At 40.6% G+C, this 17,218-nt stretch overlaps 1 protein-coding gene across 3 annotated transcripts in view; it reads left to right on the forward strand.

Annotated features, from left to right (window-relative positions):
• The window catches only part of TRPM1 (transient receptor potential cation channel subfamily M member 1), a 125,596-nt gene that overhangs the window by 24,738 nt on the left and 83,640 nt on the right, over window positions 1-17,218 (forward strand). For 2 of the 3 annotated variants that reach the window (XM_084532430.1, XM_084532431.1), the window contains exons 2-3: window positions 7,096-7,214; window positions 9,434-9,481. The exons of the other annotated variant lie outside the window; for it this stretch is intronic. The gene's annotated coding sequence lies outside the window, so the exon portion shown is untranslated. The remainder of the gene's footprint in view (window positions 1-7,095; window positions 7,215-9,433; window positions 9,482-17,218) is intronic. 3 annotated transcript variants of the gene reach the window in all.

Consider the following 17,218-nt stretch of genomic DNA (forward strand, 5'->3'; position numbering starts at 1 on the left):
CCACTTGCATGTTCAAAACTCTGTGGAAAACAAATAATCTTTGAAAAATACCTTACAGGAAATTATGGTATATGCTATTGACTAATTTAACAGGCAAATTATGATGGAGAAGTAAAATGATTTTACCAAAGTCTTCAATAGTGAGGTTGAAAGTGAGCATGTTTTAGACACGTGACCATTTTTAATACTTGCCCCATTGCTGACTATTTTTAAAGGTCTGAGTGGAAACGTGGTCAAACAGAACCTGGGTGAATTTTATGGACACAAGGGTCACATCACTCCACTTTCTCTTTTTCAATGAAACCAGTTGCTTTTCTCCATGCTGTGTGGCGGAAACTAGCAGGCTGCCACAACAGCTGAGGTCAGAACTATTAAATATTAACTTTCCATGTAATAGGCTAGGCTTGTTTGCGCTTGGGAATGTAGGCTGGGGAACCGTTCTTTGAAAGTGACTCAGGCAGTGTTCTGTTGGCACTAGGAAGCCTTAGGTGCAGGGATTCCTGTATTTTCCTAGGCTGAATGGAGTTTAGCCTGCAGAAAAGAATTCACACTGATTTCTGTATTCAGGAGGAAGAGCAGAAGTGGTCCAAATTTTAAGAGTTTTTTCTTCCCCATCTTTCCCAACAGTATAGTAATTTAACAATAGTTACGTAGAGGATAGATTATTTTTAACCTAGATTACTAAATTGGTGAGACTTAATGCAACATTACTGTTTGTCTGTCTCCAGCAGATTCCCCTAGCTAATTTTGGCTAACCTTAACAGTGAGGCAGGGTCTGAAAACAGGCTACATAGGGTAAGAGGATGGGACAGTCCCAGTAGCTGCCTGAGTGGGCGACTGTATCGTGAGTTTGTATAGTGTTATGCAGCAGTGAAGCCATGATATATAAATCCATAGAAAACAGCCTTCATTAGTGTCTGTTCTCAAGGAATTGATTGATGGATTGGTTTTTAGAGGTTTTTTGATGGCAGTCACGTGGAGCCCAGTGCTCTGAAACTTGCTCAGTGCTGCAAGAACTACGAAGCTCTTCTGATGTGGAAAACAGGGATTTTCTTCTAGAACATGAAGAGTCCTTGAACTGCTCATAGAAAAGCAGCATTTTGCATTTATAAGTTAAAAATTAAACCTGACTGTTGGCCTAATTGCTCTCAGGGAGTCCAACAGAAAGTTCAGTTAGTGACTAATGACTCGCTCCAGGTAGTGACAAGGCAAATGGGCAGAACTCTGTGTGGCCAGCCCTTGTTAACTGGCTGCTATTTGTCTTTGGAAAGCTGCTGTAGTAGGGGGTTGTCCTGTGGCATTGTGGGGCATTCAGTAACGTAATTTTTGACAGAGCCTGCGAGAAGTAGCTGTTTGTTATGTACAATTTGGCTCCATATTGTAATCTGCTATATCCATCTGGCATGTGGGAGTTGCATTGCAGCCTCCCAGCTTTAACAGTAATTTGTAAAATGGCGTGTGCAGCCTTTAAGGCTGTGATCAGGATGAGATTCTGTACTCACCACATCAAAAGGCCTCTGTATCTCATGGCTCCCAGTGGAGTTGGTGCAATCCTCTTCTTATCCCCGCAGAGGACGAATGTCACACGAGTGGATATTTTCAATGCTGTTTAAGCTCCTGGAAATTCAGATAATGTTTAGTGAGATTTTCAGAGTTGCAAATCTCACCTGCAGCGAAGCAAATGGGAATTAGGTATACAGTGACATTTTCTAAAGTATTGGCTTGCATCTTAAGGCATCTGTTGAAAAAATAGTTTAATAAATCCAGCTCCAAGCCTCAATTTATACTTGTCTTGGAAGTTCGACATTGACTGTTATTTTGTGTTTTATTGTATAGTTGCCCTCAGTAAGTGACCCGCATAACTTGTTTATTTGTTAATAGTAAATACACATGGCATTCTGGTGAAGAGATGTTGGTCCCCTTTGCAGGCTTTCCTCATCAGTGGTATTCAGATTACGTTTTCTGCAAAACTACCATGGAAGAAAGCTCCCCTCTCCGTTCTGCTCCTTCTCTTCAGTCCTTTGAAAGGGTACTGCATTGCTTATGAAAGGGAAGTGCTTTAGGTAACAACTGTAATCAACAGTATGATAGATGATGAATATTAACAGTTGTGTTTCAGAGCATATGCCAAATTCTAAGCATTTGAAAGGGAAATGAGAGCTTTGCCAGGTCTCATGCCTGTCCCACTGCTGACCGCTAATGATTTGTTAAGGTGTCTTTGGTATGATTTTTGAGAAGCTTTTGGTGAAGCCTGGGTATGAACTAAACCTCAGGATGATCCCGTACAGCAGTTCCCTCCTAGTCCCAGCATAGACCTTCAGATGTCTCTTGCTCCTGAGTGAAATAGCTTCTGTTTCAGCTGAGGCACCAGGGCTGAAGAGTGCAGTTTTGGGTGTCACTGTGTTTATGTACCAAGATTGCTGAGAAGCCAAGCAGGAAAGCAGCTATAAGCCTATAAGCAGCATGGCATGGGAAAATAAAACACAAAGTTTGTGTGTGCGTGAGGGAAATGTACCCAGTGTTCCGTGCATTCCAGGAGAGGCCTCAGTAAAGACTGGAATTTTAATTCTCATCTGACAACATTCCACAAAGACAACTTGCATTCCCTTCCAGCCTCCCCCTCCCAAGAGATTCCTTTCAAAAATTATTTTGGCTTATTATTATTATTATTCTGCCTTGGCTATCAAATAACTGTTGGAGTGCCAACAGTCAGAAGAGAGTAGGTGCTTTTTGTTTAGTTCCTAGTTTGGATTCCTTGGGATTCATTGGTATTATCTGTTTTTCCCTCTTACAGACATTATTACCGATGTGACTTCTTACGTGTTATTCTAAATCAAGATTGGAAACATCACCAGGTACATTGATATCTCTGCAGGGACACTTTAAGTTTCCCTCTACTACACCCATGGTCCCTTCAAACACACCCCTGTTTGTACAGTACAAGGCCGTTAGAAAGGCAGGAAAGAGGAGAGGCAGTGAGTCACGTTAACTTCTGAACAGCACAGTGAAAATACAAACCCCACCTATTCCAGTAGGAGCACCAATCTTGATCTGCACAACACCTGCCGTACAGTATTTCTTTTCAGATTTTTAGTTCTTAATATAAATATGGAAAGTAGGCCACTGTTACAGGAATTTGAATGAAGAAAATGTTGCTTCTGGACCTGGGATCAGGAGAGCCAGACTTGGCACACAGTAATCCATTCATTTCTGGGTTACGAGCTCTATACAAAGAGGTGCAGAAGTCTGTTTCCTTTGTGTGGGCCTGCCAGCGTTGGTAACGTCCCATTTAAGCTACAGCTTATGGTTGTGTAGCTAAAATCATAAAACAGACTAGCTGCTTCAAACGAGGCTGCTTTTATCTCTATCATTCTCATATTAGTAAGTCCAGTAACAGTCACGGTAGAACTTTTTATTACAATAGCTACAGTTTGGCACTGTTGAACAAAGGTGTCAGCTTGGGAATCCAGCTGCCAGTTATTTTCTTTCTTTCTCTATTATAAGAATCAACCTGCCTTTTAATTGATAGTCATGTTCTTTAGAATGTCAGTTTTGGTCACTCAGTGATGTAGCTGTAAGAAGCAGAGCACAAGACTCACAGCCTAGCAAGGGGGAGGACGACTTGGCTGACTTTCCTATTTTAATGATCCTAAACAGCTTCAGCATCTAGGAAGTTGTACAGTATGTGTACGGTACCTCACGTCCGACATAGGTCAGCAGCGTTGTGCCCTGTGGCCCTGTTCCTGGCACGCCTCTTAGACACGAACTGTCAGTAAGGTCCTGGGAAACCGCCAGCGTATTGCTTCCATGCTGACTTCAGGCTTCTCAGGTCCCTCTACCTTGGGTAAATGGCCTAAGGTATGGGTGAGAATCTTTTCTCATAACTTTAATTAGTTCCTAGCATAGATTAAACCATCCCAAAATATCAGAATAGATGCTCTGTGGAGATCTGAAGGCTAAATAATGTGTGGGAGTCAAAGCTATTTTTTCCTCTCTGCTTTATTCTCTTACTGTTGAGCTCAGTCATGAACTGTCAACTAGAGGGAACGAGGATAAGCACTGCCTCGTACATCCTGTATGACTTACCTACATTGCAGAACTGTGCTCGGGATCGAAGGTAAAGTTGCCCTGCAGCAGTGCCATACAGGGTGGTTGGGAAGGATCCTCCCGGGAGGAAACGGAGCAAACAAAGCCTTTGCTGTGTTTCCCTGGTTCTTGAGTCACCCATTTGAGATGGTACGGCTGCCTCACTGCAGTAGGGGCCACGCTGTCAATATTCAAATCCAGTGTCAATTGACTCTTAAAGCTTTTTGAAAAATGCCACATTCGTTGCCCAGCTCCCCTGAAAGTCTTCAAGACGTATCAGAACCCTCACCTCACCCCATTTCCAGCAAAAAATTGTCAACATAGTTGAGAGTTCCTGAGATGAGCTTTCCTTTGAACCACGGCCCCTCTGTGCCATGTTGACAACGTAAGAGGATAGGCATGTGGAATCTGTCCCTTAGGAAGACCCTTTCCAGAAGGACTGCATGTATTTTCCTTTGTCCGATTGTGCCTTAGACCCTCGTAGAAAACCTGATGGCTGCGTGCCAGTGTGTCTGCCAGACTGGGCTGTAACAGGGCCACAGTGGAGGTGTTAGGAGCACTACGTGCTCTGACTGCCTTCAGCTTGGAACACCGAGAACCAGCGCAGACGGCAGAAGGGTCTATTTACAGCAGATAGGAGCCAAACTGTTCCTGCATGTGAGGAATGCGGTGACTTCAAAATTTGTCTTCCCTGTACGAGCTTAAGAACAAAAACACAGGGAAACACAGCTGGTATGTGGGCTAGCTGAGTAAAAGGTAGACCTGGGTTTCAGACAGAAGGTCTTGTGGTTATGCCACTAAGGTTTGCTCTAGAGATGTACTTGGCTTAGGAATCGCCTGTTTCCTTCTCAGTCTGCGTCCAAATGAAATGAGGTACCTGCTTTCCCTTCTGGTAAGGAGGAGCAGCTGGGGGGGGGGGGGGGGGTTTGGTGGTGTAGGTTGGGGACTGGAGCATTCTGAATGCCTTCCTGGGAACTGACAGATGCTCTGGGAGAAGTCTGAGGACCTAGAGATCTTTAACCTATTGAATTATTATTTTTGTTCAGCATCCCTAGCAGTGCCTGGACATTGTCTGAATCTTTGAACACTAACTGAAACCAAAAAATGAGCTTATTTATTTATTTATTTATTTATTTATTTATTTATTTATTTATGTATTTATTTTTTAATTGAGCTAGTTAAAAACAGAGCCTCAGTCAAAATCTTGAAATCCCTAACTTAGTTCTATTTCAACATTATGTAATTACCATTTTGGATACTTTTTATGTTAGCAGTGAAGCAATCAGCTCTTATAGTAGCTATAAATATCCTTATGTATTTTCCAGAATATAATGTAATAACATTAATAATTTTAAGAGTTTCTTACTACCAGCTGTAAGTCTAATTTTCTAACAAGATACTGCTAATGGTATTTTTCTGGCTTCAGCAGTTCGCTTTGTCTCAGGGCCCCCCTTAGGGGGACAGTGGGTTCCTAGCCAGAATTTTTGTTTTGGTCCTGTAAAATGAAGTTTTGTTGGAACGGCAGCTTGTTCTCCATAGCATTTGCATGCCTTCTTCATTTATTATAGTCTAGATTTTGCTACATCAATTCCTCTTACAGTACTGACAGCCTAACAGCATACAGCTCAAGCAGATGAGTATCCAAAAGCTATGTCTCAGCTGATCAGAACTACATTATTCTTGTTTCACTTGGTGGAAGAAGCACTGCACTAACTGATAAAATTTTGATTGTACTAAAAGCACAATTTCTAAAACATTTTATGTGAAAATTATTCTTAAAAAAATCTCCATAAGATTCTTTCACTTCTTTGCTTCAGTGATAAATAAACTTCTGTGTCAGGATCAGTCACTATCTGTATGCAGTCATAAGAATTCCGGAGGCAAGTCATGTATAGTCAGTTGACCATGCAGTCAGTGCATATTCTTGCTCTGGGTCTTCCAGCCTTTGTTAGTATAGTTGCACTTTGGTAGCTGCTGTCTAGGCGTATGGCTGAATAGGTCAAAAAGGCAGTAAGATCCAACAGTGTGAAGAGCAGGGCTATAGTCAGCTCTGCATAGGGAGATGGAAATACATCTGTGTGGATTGCATTATCTATATGAACCTATTACACATTCTTAACCCTACTTGAGTTAGGTAGAGGGAAGTAATATTTTTGAATGCTTGCATCTCCAATCTGTAGAGACTCACTGCAAAAGGTCAGTGATCCAGCAGGATTTTATATTTTTTTTAAACTGTATGATCTTTAATAACAGCTCTGTGGAAGACCAGTGTAGATGATACTACCGTTGCTTTGGAACATAGTGTGCTGGGAGCCAGCGTTCTAAGAAAGTGATTAATGTAGCTGTGGATACAGCCAGGGAACAAGAGCTTGCAGAAAACATGCTGCTGCTTCTTCAGCGATAGAAGCTTTGTCTCATTCCGCAGTAGGCAGATCAGGATTCCTTGCAAGTTCAGTTTGATAATCTTCTTCTCCTCTTACAATTTTAATGTTGTCTTTGAGTCTTGTTTTGGGGTGCCAACAAGATGTGCTTTGACTTTGAAGGTCTGTTACTTTTTAAGTTGCTGTCAGATTGGTCTAGATGAAATGCATTAATTTGTTTTTCCTTTCAGTTGAAGATAGATCCATGTTTTTGCAGTTTGACATCTGCGACCGGTAACTGCTTAAGCAGGGAATTTGTGACCCTGGTAAACTGTGACTTTAGTCAGGAAAACAAAAAATGCCTGAAGTACTGAGCCACCTTGCATTTTTCTAGTCTGCCACTGTCTTCCATGCTTCTGTGAAAAAGGAATAGGCTAAATACTGAGATACAATCAGTGATCTAAAGTGGGAGTGTTGAGAAGAAACTGCTTTTTATCTTGCTTTGGGAAGAACAAATGGTGGGGGGATATTGGATTTGCACAAGATAAGCTATTACCAGCTAGTTTCTCAGTACGGTTAAGTAAATAGTGTGGTCTAGTCTAATGACTCGTTAAAATGCTGTTTCTTTCCCATGTCCATGCCAAACAAGTGTCTTGCTAGCTCCATCTGCTGGACCCTGATGAAGTGAACAGTGCAGTGAAGCTTGGCTGGATGCACAGAGAAGAAATGTGCTGAAAATTGAAGCACTCCGTGCATGTTATGAAGACGGTGAGGAACCAGATGGGGACAGCCATCTCCAGAATGTGTAAATGTAAAAACTAATTCAAAATTTGTTTCTGGTTGCATTCATTATTACTTTTGTAGTTACTTTAGGGCAGAGAGAACAACCAAAACCACATAAATTTAGAAGAACAGTATACAAATCTGTATTACGTTGGCTTTTACTTTGGCATATTCTACTGCACAAGAAAAGGGACTGAAGATAGTTTATCTGAGTCTGATAAATACAAAGTTGATGAATTATACATAAAACACGTAAGTGGTTTCCCAGATATGGAAACAAAAGGATTGCTTCATAAGTAGCAGACCAGAGAGTAATTTCAGACTTAAAGTATGTTTTCTGTACGTTTCAGACAACAGCTCAGTGGCTACTGACAGTGTCACACCTGATAGACTTCAAGGACTTTCCCTACAACTGTGTTGCCACCTTTGTGAAAATTCATCTGTCCATTAACTTGATCTTTTCTTTTGCCTTTTTGTAAGGCAAAGGCTTACTTATGAGGCCGCTTCTTATCTGGCACTCTGTCCTGCACAGATTTCTTTAAGTAATCACATATCTACAGTTCGGAACATGATTTTTTTGGCTCAGGTGCTCAGTATGTGTAATAAAGTCCTTGTTTTTAACCAAATCCTTGAGAGACATTGTTAGGGAAAAAAGAAGCAAAAAAGGGGAACTGTAGTTCATAGTAATGGTGGTGCTTTCCACAGAAAAGGGCCTTTACTGCTGTTATGACACAGAGGTCTCCATATCTGAGAGCTCTTCAGTATTCTAAAACACCAGAAGGAGGAACTGAAAAGCCATGGGAAGAGTGACTAAGATGAGAAGAGTTGTTTTTTTTCCTTTATTTCTTTTGCCATGGTTTAGAATTAGAATCTTTTGCCAAGACTCTTGCTTGGAATAATTGGAAGAAAACTTATTTTAAAATGTCATCATGACATTTTAATCAACATCATCCAAGTTTTTCTACGACAGGAGTGTATTCTTTAATGGAACCATGAGGAATTCAAGTATTGGAGAATATCTCAAGGTTAACATCAGTACACAGAATTGCTGCGCACTCTAGTAGTTATGACTTTCAAAAGTAAATAGTTGAATGCTGTGGACTAACTGAAGGTGGTTAATTGTGAGTTATAGGTTTTGCTGTAGGGTTTGTGAGTTACAGGTTTTGCATAATCATCTAATTTTCTGGAAGATGTTGAAACACCAGACGTACTGAAATTAAGAAGCGTTTCCTACATGGAATTCTTTGTCTGCAGTCTGTGATGCAATTATGTCCATTTGCAGTATGTTAATTATTATTTCATTTTCTAATCAGATATTAGCCAAAAGTACCAGAGAGGGACCAAGGTCTTATTAAATACAAAAGACAATCTACCTGAACTGTATACCAGAAAATGGAATTAGAAACTGATCAGTCTACTGTGACGGGATGAGGGCAAAAGACCAGAGAACTGTTAAGTCCTGTTCTACCTGGCAGCATTATCATCCCCTATTAGCTTAATACCCTAACAGGCTATTCGAATTTGAGCTTAAGCAGGAGTGTAAAGCCCTGTAAACAGGCAGTTCAAGAAATCATTTTTAGGATCTCAAAGTTGAAGTAGTGAAGTCTGTCATGGACTGAAAAGCTTTATATGTGCCTGTTCTCCAGAACTGGCTTCATGGAGAACCCAAGTCACACTGCGATCTTGTGACTTCTAGAAGGCATCCTATGAATTCAGCCAGATGAGAAACTATATTATGTGAGATGCGTAGCACAGGCCACCAAGGAGAAAAGGCAGATAGGCAGCCAACTGCAACTCCTGGAATGAAATGGGGCAGTTCAAGTGAGTGCATATTAGTCAACCGTACCTGATGCCAAATGCCTCGATATAGTTTGTTTAAATAACATGCTTCAGTATGGTACAGGTACATCTAAACAAAAAATGCCTCATTCAGATGTTTGTGAAAATTTGCGTAAAATACCTAATTACACTTGCAGAAACACAAACAACTTGTGACAGAGAAATCAGAGAAATCCATTAAACTCAATGTCTGTGTTCACCTGTGCCTTGGAAAATGTGTTACTGAGTAATGACATTTGCAGCTGTGTCATCAGAATTTGTTGCAATTACAGCTATGTTGCTAGTTATTTGTTTCTTTTTAAACTAGCAAGGAATGTCAAACAAAATGTCTCCAACCAGTACCATTGTTCTTGTTCCTGCTGCAGATGGAAGTCACAGGTGTTAACCCCTCTAAGGATTTGTTCTATTGTTTGGTAAGTAGCCTGGTTCTAAGTTAAATGGTTAGAAAAGATTTATTGGCTTACACCCAAAATCTAAAAACAAGCGTAAGCACTCTCCCTTTTCTGACACGGCTTGACCTTCTTCTCTTTTTATAATTGCTACCATATGGGGCATAGTGTCAGCCTGCTCCAATCTGCTGCTGTTGATTCTTCAAATGACACGTTGTGACACATGAATGGGAAGGGAATATGACGTTATTGCATGGTAGCTGGTATTAAAAAAGTAAAGCACTACTATCTGTTTGTTAATTTAGTCTTAGAAAGCTACATACATGCATAATCATTTAATCTTTTTACTCAAATCTAGAGTTTCAGAAACCCTTTGCCATATCACTTTCATGATTACCTGTGACACAGCACTGTCACCTTGGGCAACCAGTAAGTCTCTAATAAGAATAAAGCCACTAGTAGTCCATAGCAGCAAGCAGGCTTAGTAGAGGGAATTAGGAATTAGCCTTTTCTAATACCCTGAGTAGTCGTTTGCACATCCTCCAGCAGAGCTAAAAGAACCTCTGCATGCTAAGGGCTATGGAGAACACTTTGATTTTAAACTAAACGTTATGTTGTTATGTCTGACTAATGTCCCAAGGATATGGTGCTTTCACGACATCTGACAAGGTAGGTGCTTCTCATTTTAAACAAAACTGTAAGATAAAATGAGCAGATTGTATGCAACTAAGAAAAGAACTGTGGTATTCTTTTTTTTATCATTGTTTCACTGCCCATTTGCTTGTGTCAAAGGTCTTCTGCAAAGCAGGATGCTAAAATGGCTCATTTTATGGCTCTGCGTTTAAGTGAGATGAAAACTACTTTTTTTTTTCCCAAATGATATAGTGCTAGCTGCAGTTCTTCAGTCTTCTGAAACTTGAACTTGAATTCATCTTAAGTAGTTTAAATCTGAGCTTTTAATGCAATAGCATCTTACCTGGAATTTGTTAACTAAATAAAGACATTCTCTTTCTTTCTTAATTTTTTTGTCAGAAGAGAGGGATTATTTTTCATGGCTTCAAGATGAATATTGAAAGTAAATTTTTAGCCATCTGAAATGTGCTTGAGGAAAGAGTACAGACGCACATATGTATCTTTTGATATGTACTTGCTAAATGCTGCACAAAGTTCAGGTTTCTTTAGTACCAGCTGTATTGTAGAGTAGACGTTGTTTGTAAGCAGGACAGTGAAAGAAAGAGATGATGAATAAAAAATGACATTTTATAAGCGGAATGCAGGGCAAAGATTTGAAACGAACTAACAGGTGTTCCTTTTGTTGCACTGTCGTGATGATATCTTCGGTCTTCCTTGACCTGAACAAAAGGGATAGATTTCTGAACGTTTTGCAGTTCATCTCACTTTACCAACCACACTGGGAATCTATAGTCAAATAATTTTGGAAAGGAGAAGAACTCTGCAGTTCTCTAGTGTGTTTGTTTTAGGAACTGGGAATTAAGAGACACTCTTGTGCCAGTTTGTGCTTGAAAGTGTCCCAGCAGAGCAGATTTGGGCGGTCATACAAATTTGCTGAAGGCAACATCATCACCAGCTTGCTGCCCACCTCCAAAACTCTTAAACTATTAAGTTTTAAAAGTTTCATCTAAAAATTGTTACTTTTCTAGTACCTCGCAGTAGGTATGGATTTAAACACCACTCAGCTGCTTAAAATGTTGTATTGCAAAATAGCTTTCATTAAAAATGCGAACTTACTCTATTCTGGCAATTCAGAAACAAAGAATGCTAGCGATGATCCTACTAACTCATCCCTGGAAGTTCTAAGGAGAATTACCCCTCCCTAAATAAACAAGAAAGGTCAGCCATACCTTTGTAAGGTATGGTGTGGTAGCTGTACTGTTCTGAGGAGCAGATTGTCACGCTGTTTTTAAGATGAATACATAACAGAAAATCAAAGTACATCAACGCAGTAGTTTTCCTTATTGATTAGGTGACTGCTGAAATGGAACTTGGCAGCAGGCTCCATCACCAGCCAGGCCTTGAGTGGCTCTGAGACAAGAAACAGCCTACACCTTGCTGTTTCTGCTGCAGAGGTGAGAACTTGGAAGTTTTGGATAACTCACAAAACACAGCAGTCAGGAAGTGAATATGGCCCCACCAGCTGCCTGCTTATCAGCATGCATAGAAACCAAACACCTCAGTGGCAGTGATAAAACCTCAGTCTACCATGGGTACATCTGTTTCAGTTGTGAGGACTCTTGCTGAGTATTAATGCAGCCATGTATGTCATAACTAACAGCTCAGATATCCGCTCTGTGGCCCTAGCTGCCCGTTTCAGGGGTGTTTAAGGGAAATTGTTCAAATTGTCTTTCTACTTGAAACTTCATGTTGATTTTGCGGCAGAAATGTTGCTTGTTTTACAGTTTTCTGCTCATAACACAAGTTTGAAGGTTATCAAGATGTGCAGTTATCCTTTCCTCAGCACAAGTTTGGAAATTAAAATTCAGAAGTAAGTTGTGGGCAAACATAGTTCCTGTGAGAATCCATTTAACATGGATATTTGGGATAAAACAAGGGTTAAGCAAAGGAAGAAAGAGCCACCTATCTTCAGGATGAGTATCTGAAAATGGGGTCAGTCAGGGATGTAATCATTAGAAGTAATTGCATATGTACACGTTCAAAGCTACAAATGGCTGCTTTCAGTCTTGTTCCCATTTCAGTCTGGTAGTCAGGCTTCCATCACAGCTAGTTTAAAACCCTCTACATCAAGTTAAGACCACGTTTTAATTGCAAAAATGCTGATGACTAAGGTTCCTGTATCACTGAGTTTCCGTTTGGGATTTTTTTTTTTTTTTCAGTTACAAGTAGATAGGTCTTGGTGTTTGGTTTCCTGAATCTTACTAGGGAAACTTGACTCTTGTTCATGGATGCAAAAATACATTTACTGCTGTAAATGTTTTCTCCTTTTATTATGAGTATTTTTAGTAGAATCTTGTAGGAAGTCAGATGGCAATGTACACTTAATTTCTAAATTGATTTAGTTTTAAAAAAAAATTCAACACGTGGTGTTCCCGATTTAATAATTCTTGACATCTGAGAAAGCTCAGGCATGGCCCCTGTTGAGCTAGGTACTATACATACACAGTACAAAGATGATCTCTGTAAGTGCATGCAAAGTGCTAACTGGAGTCATTTGACTGGATCTGCATCACAGGTATGCAACCATGTCATATTTGCATTATTTTGTCCTTTTGTCCATGTTAGTTCTCATTTAAAATGTCTGTGTGCTGAGAATTCTTTAGCTGTAATGAATCGCTATAACAACAGTTTCTAATTTAACAGTGAGCCCAATCCTCCCAATCCTGGAAAAGCCTGGTTCAGACCAACTTCATTAAAGGTGGAATTTGGCCTAATGCTGAGGACTGGCATAACGCCAGTCTATGCTTAACTCTTCTCTAAGTCCTAAAATATGCACTGCTTTTGTTTCTGAACGATGGTGAATTTTACTTGGGAAATTCCACCCTTGTAAGGTATGTAGGATTGGGCCCAGAAGGTTGTTGATACTTGCTAAGGAAAAAAGAAAAAAAGCACCATGTTCTGTTGCACAGCACAAAACACACTGCTTCTTGGTGAACTACGACTCTCTGGTATTCAAGATGTTTTCTTCATCTTCTGTCAAATTTATCTTGGACTTCATTATTTATGAATTTTCTCTCAAGATACCTTCTAGTCATAGAGCATGGAAGACTTTCTTTTGTTGCGCTTCTGTTGCCCTGTAGCATGTGAAGATGAAGTTCCTTGAGGAGAGGTGGGAAAAGTTTTTTTTGAGTAGACTGGAAAGCAGGAATTTATTGGCGGGATATGTGTATGTATACTAACACTGACTGGGTGTGTTTGCTTTCTCACTTTATCTCTGAGTCAGGAGCTCTTTAACAATTGGCTGTTAAAGTAGACCAGCTGTGTAGGGTAAGCAGGCAGCAGTAGGGTGGTGCCGCCACAAAGGCAGTTGGTTACTCTCCCATGCAGGGACCCGGTCTGGTGCTTCTGTGGTAGTGACTGTCCAGAGGTTTGCACAATCTTGTTTTGCTCCCACTTAGAGTTTATCTTCAGTGAAACAGTATCTCTGATGTCAGATCAGCATCTTGGTTAGTGTGTTTTCACAGACACAACTCAGCTAGCCATATTACGTGGAGGCATCGGGCTGTGATCATTCCTACAAGAAGGAAACCATAGGCATGTGAGGAAATACTGCCTCCCCCCCCCCCCCCCCCCCAAAAAAAAAAAAAAAGGGTTTACTTTCTGTCTTAATTCCCCGTGCCCACTTTCAGTCGGATGTTGATGTTTTGATGAGAATTCAAAATAAAGATCCTGGAAAATATTTTAATTAACAGAAGTGAAGGAGAAAAGGAAGTATTCAAAAGGATTGTAAGCAACCTGGACTGAGATGATAAATGGACAGCTCCCAAAGATATGTAGAGACTTCTGGAGAAGCGGTGTGGTGCATGCACTGAAAAAGGCATTCCTGTGAGGAAGAGGTACCTGATTCCCCAGACACACAAAAGCCATTACTATTACTGACTGGGAACGAAGTAGTTTGATGACACCGAGCAGGGAACAAATGCCCATTTTGTGGTGTGGTGCTCTGGGGATCTCACTGCGAAGGGACTAATGGCAGGAGAGGAGTGGGCTAGTACATCTGCAGTTACATGTAAGCAGAGCCACCAGCTGCTGTATTCATGGGCAGAGAAGCACAGTGGGTGTACTGTTCCTTCTCAGAGCTGCCCCAGTTCAGAGCTTCCTGTTGCTTGCAGGCTGAATGGAATATTTCTCTGCCAGCCAAAGGGAAGATGTTCCACTGCCTGCAAGACAGCTTTGTGCTGACGGACAGAATCGCTTGCTTCGCTCAGAAAGTTTGACTGCTGAAATGTGAATTCGTAGAGTCTGTAAGAGCCTTCAATATAACAGTGCTCTGCTGACTTGGATATGCTTTTTTGGTGAATGCACACAATGTAGTTTAGCAACTGTGTAAAGAGATCTTGCTCTCTGAAGCCACTTTAAGGTCAGTTCAGTGGTGCAGCAGTAAGTGCACTAATTGTTGATATAGGCACAGTCTCGATGGTCTATCCCAACAGATATGCTTTTTGCACTCATGAGTTTTTCCCAGCTTAGCGAGTAAACATACAGTCTTAGCTGACTGGAGAAAGATTAGTTTACTTCAGTGGGCTTAATCTATGACATAGACTAATCCTGATGTGATCCTATTACTGCAAGGTCAGGTTGGATTTTGTTAGTTTTTGATTTTCTAGGTTTGCTCATTTGACTCTAGCACATGTCTTTTGGAGCAGTTTTTGTCTTTGTCTGTCTCTGAGGCTTTGTAGTCAGGAGAAAAAGAGATGACTAACTCGTGATCCCAACCACAAAAATGTTAGGAGATTGACAATGAAAGGGGAAGATAAAAAAAGAGAAGTTCCCTCTCCATTATGTATCCCCTTACAAATGTAACATTGAAATTCAGGAAGTAGCAATGAAAATCCACCATCTTCTGTCAGATTTCTGGAGATACCTGTGACGTGAGTTGTTCAGATGGAATATATGACTGTGAGAAGTGTTCCTAGTAGAGACAGAGAACATGAACCTGAAGGAGCTGGTAAAGGTGGGAACTCTGTAATTGCTGCTGGCCTCTCTAGACAGGACGTGGATTTGTCACACCTAACTTGCATTTGTCTCTCACCGTAAGAGGGCATAGCAGGCTGGTGGCTGTTAGGTCCAGATGCTACTGGTAGTGGTTGGTTGCTGTCCAGAAGTTTTTTGTTTCCAGTGATTAGCCTGGCACCACTCGCTGTGGAGAAGGAACGGGATCTAATGTCCTAAGCAGCAGATAAAAGGGATGAGGTGCCTGTGAGAATGCCTGATCCTGTCTTCCTCCAGCGTTTGCATTACACTGACTCCTGTTGTCTATCCCAGGAAATCGGGAAAAACCTTACGGATTTTGCCCCATTATTCTCCACAGATTGGCAGCAAAGAGCATGGCCACATTTATTATCTCGCACTTGGCAGACAGATAAGAGCAATGGATTTTTTCCTGCATAGCTTTGTGCAATCTCTATTAGATTCCACTACTTTGAAGCACGTTTCTTTTCCTAACAAATTTCTGTCAGCAGAAGGTAAAACACCACAGTCAGAAAATGCCCAGGGTAAAGCTGCAACTTGGGAGCTTTGAGGCCAATGTCACAGGCTTCAGTGGGTTAAGCAATGAGAATAAATGAGGATCAGCAATAAATGAGAGGTGCTAAGCTCTGCCAGACAAGACTGTCTAGGAGATGCTGATTCACTGCTCACTGACGTGTGAGAGATTACAGAGCTGTGCTGCCTAACTGTATCAGCTGTAAATTTAGCAGCAGTGGAGACCTTTAAGTGCTAGAGTTAGAACGCAGAGGTAGGATAGATTCTGTTGTATTTGTATTCATCTTCTGTTGTTGTTCTTACCTCTGGTGCTAGATGAATTCTGAAATGAAACATTTGGTTTGTATAGACTACTGCTGACTCTCTTAAGTAAGCACCCTTGACAATTCAACTGAGGTTCCCCACCACCACTTTTTTTTCCCCTTCAGTAAGTCTCATTAATGTTGGCTAGGTACTTCTGATCAAATTTATCACCATTTTAAAACTCATTACTGTGAAGAACTGTGGACTTGTCGATATAGTTGAGAATGTTCTTGTGAAAGTGTAGGGACTGTTTGCTCAAGCATTTTGCATACACGAATCATACGTTATCCAAGAACTCCAAATAATTTTACAGATATCACAGAGTTAAGAGGTTTTGCATAGATTTATATGATTGCTTCTTTTATTCAGATGGAGAAACTGGGGTGTCAGTCCCGTAGAAGATTGGGGCCAGGGCCAGGAAGAGAGGAACTGAGAATCAGATAACTTCTAAAGTTATTCTGTATTTTATATTTGCTTCTATTGCGCAGCTAAGCTCTATTTCATATTCTTATTATTTTTATATCAAACTGTTTTGCATATCCAGATTTCAGGTCTTCTCTAGATTAGTTTCCATTGGTATTTAGTCCAAATATATTTTATGTATTCCGTTTATTTTTCTCATTTGAAAAGCAATTTTCACAATCACAGCCAACCTCATTATGTATACCAGTGTATTATGGTTTCCAATTAAATTCCTTTTCTTACGGTGTTACATCAAATAAAGATGGAAGTTTCAGAAGATCTGTGACTTTTTTCCCATGCTAATGTAACATATAATTCATTAAATATTAGACATTTTAATGCTTTCCAAAGGGAGGACACACAAAATACCAGAAAATGCTATGCTTTCTGTTCAGGAAAACATACTCTGCAGAATACCCACCAGATGGAGCTGATGGTAACTTTAAAAAAAAAAAAAAAAAAGTGTTGCTTGCCAGTGATGGAGCTCTGAGAAATATTTACCATTAAAGGTACCAAATGGATGTGGCACTTTTAAATAGTTCTTTGGCATTCCACAGTGAATGCCAAGTGCAAATGAGAGAACATTAGCATCTAATGACAGTCTGTCCTTTCCTCTTTGTAGAACTGATGGCATTGCTTCCTTCATCACAGGAATGATGGAGCACGTTAGAAAGCCTTGTTTCATCAGGTAGTATGTTGCAGATGAGCAGATTTCCAGCTTGCCTGCTGTGCAGACCCTCCTTGCTTACCTGGGCAAGGAGTGGGCTTTTGTCACCAGCTATAGGTACCGTCTTGAGGTGGGAAGCAGCACGCTTCTTC

This window comes from Aythya ferina, assembly GCF_964211825.1.
Source record: "Aythya ferina genome assembly, chromosome: 11".
NCBI lineage: Eukaryota > Metazoa > Chordata > Aves > Anseriformes > Anatidae > Aythya > Aythya ferina.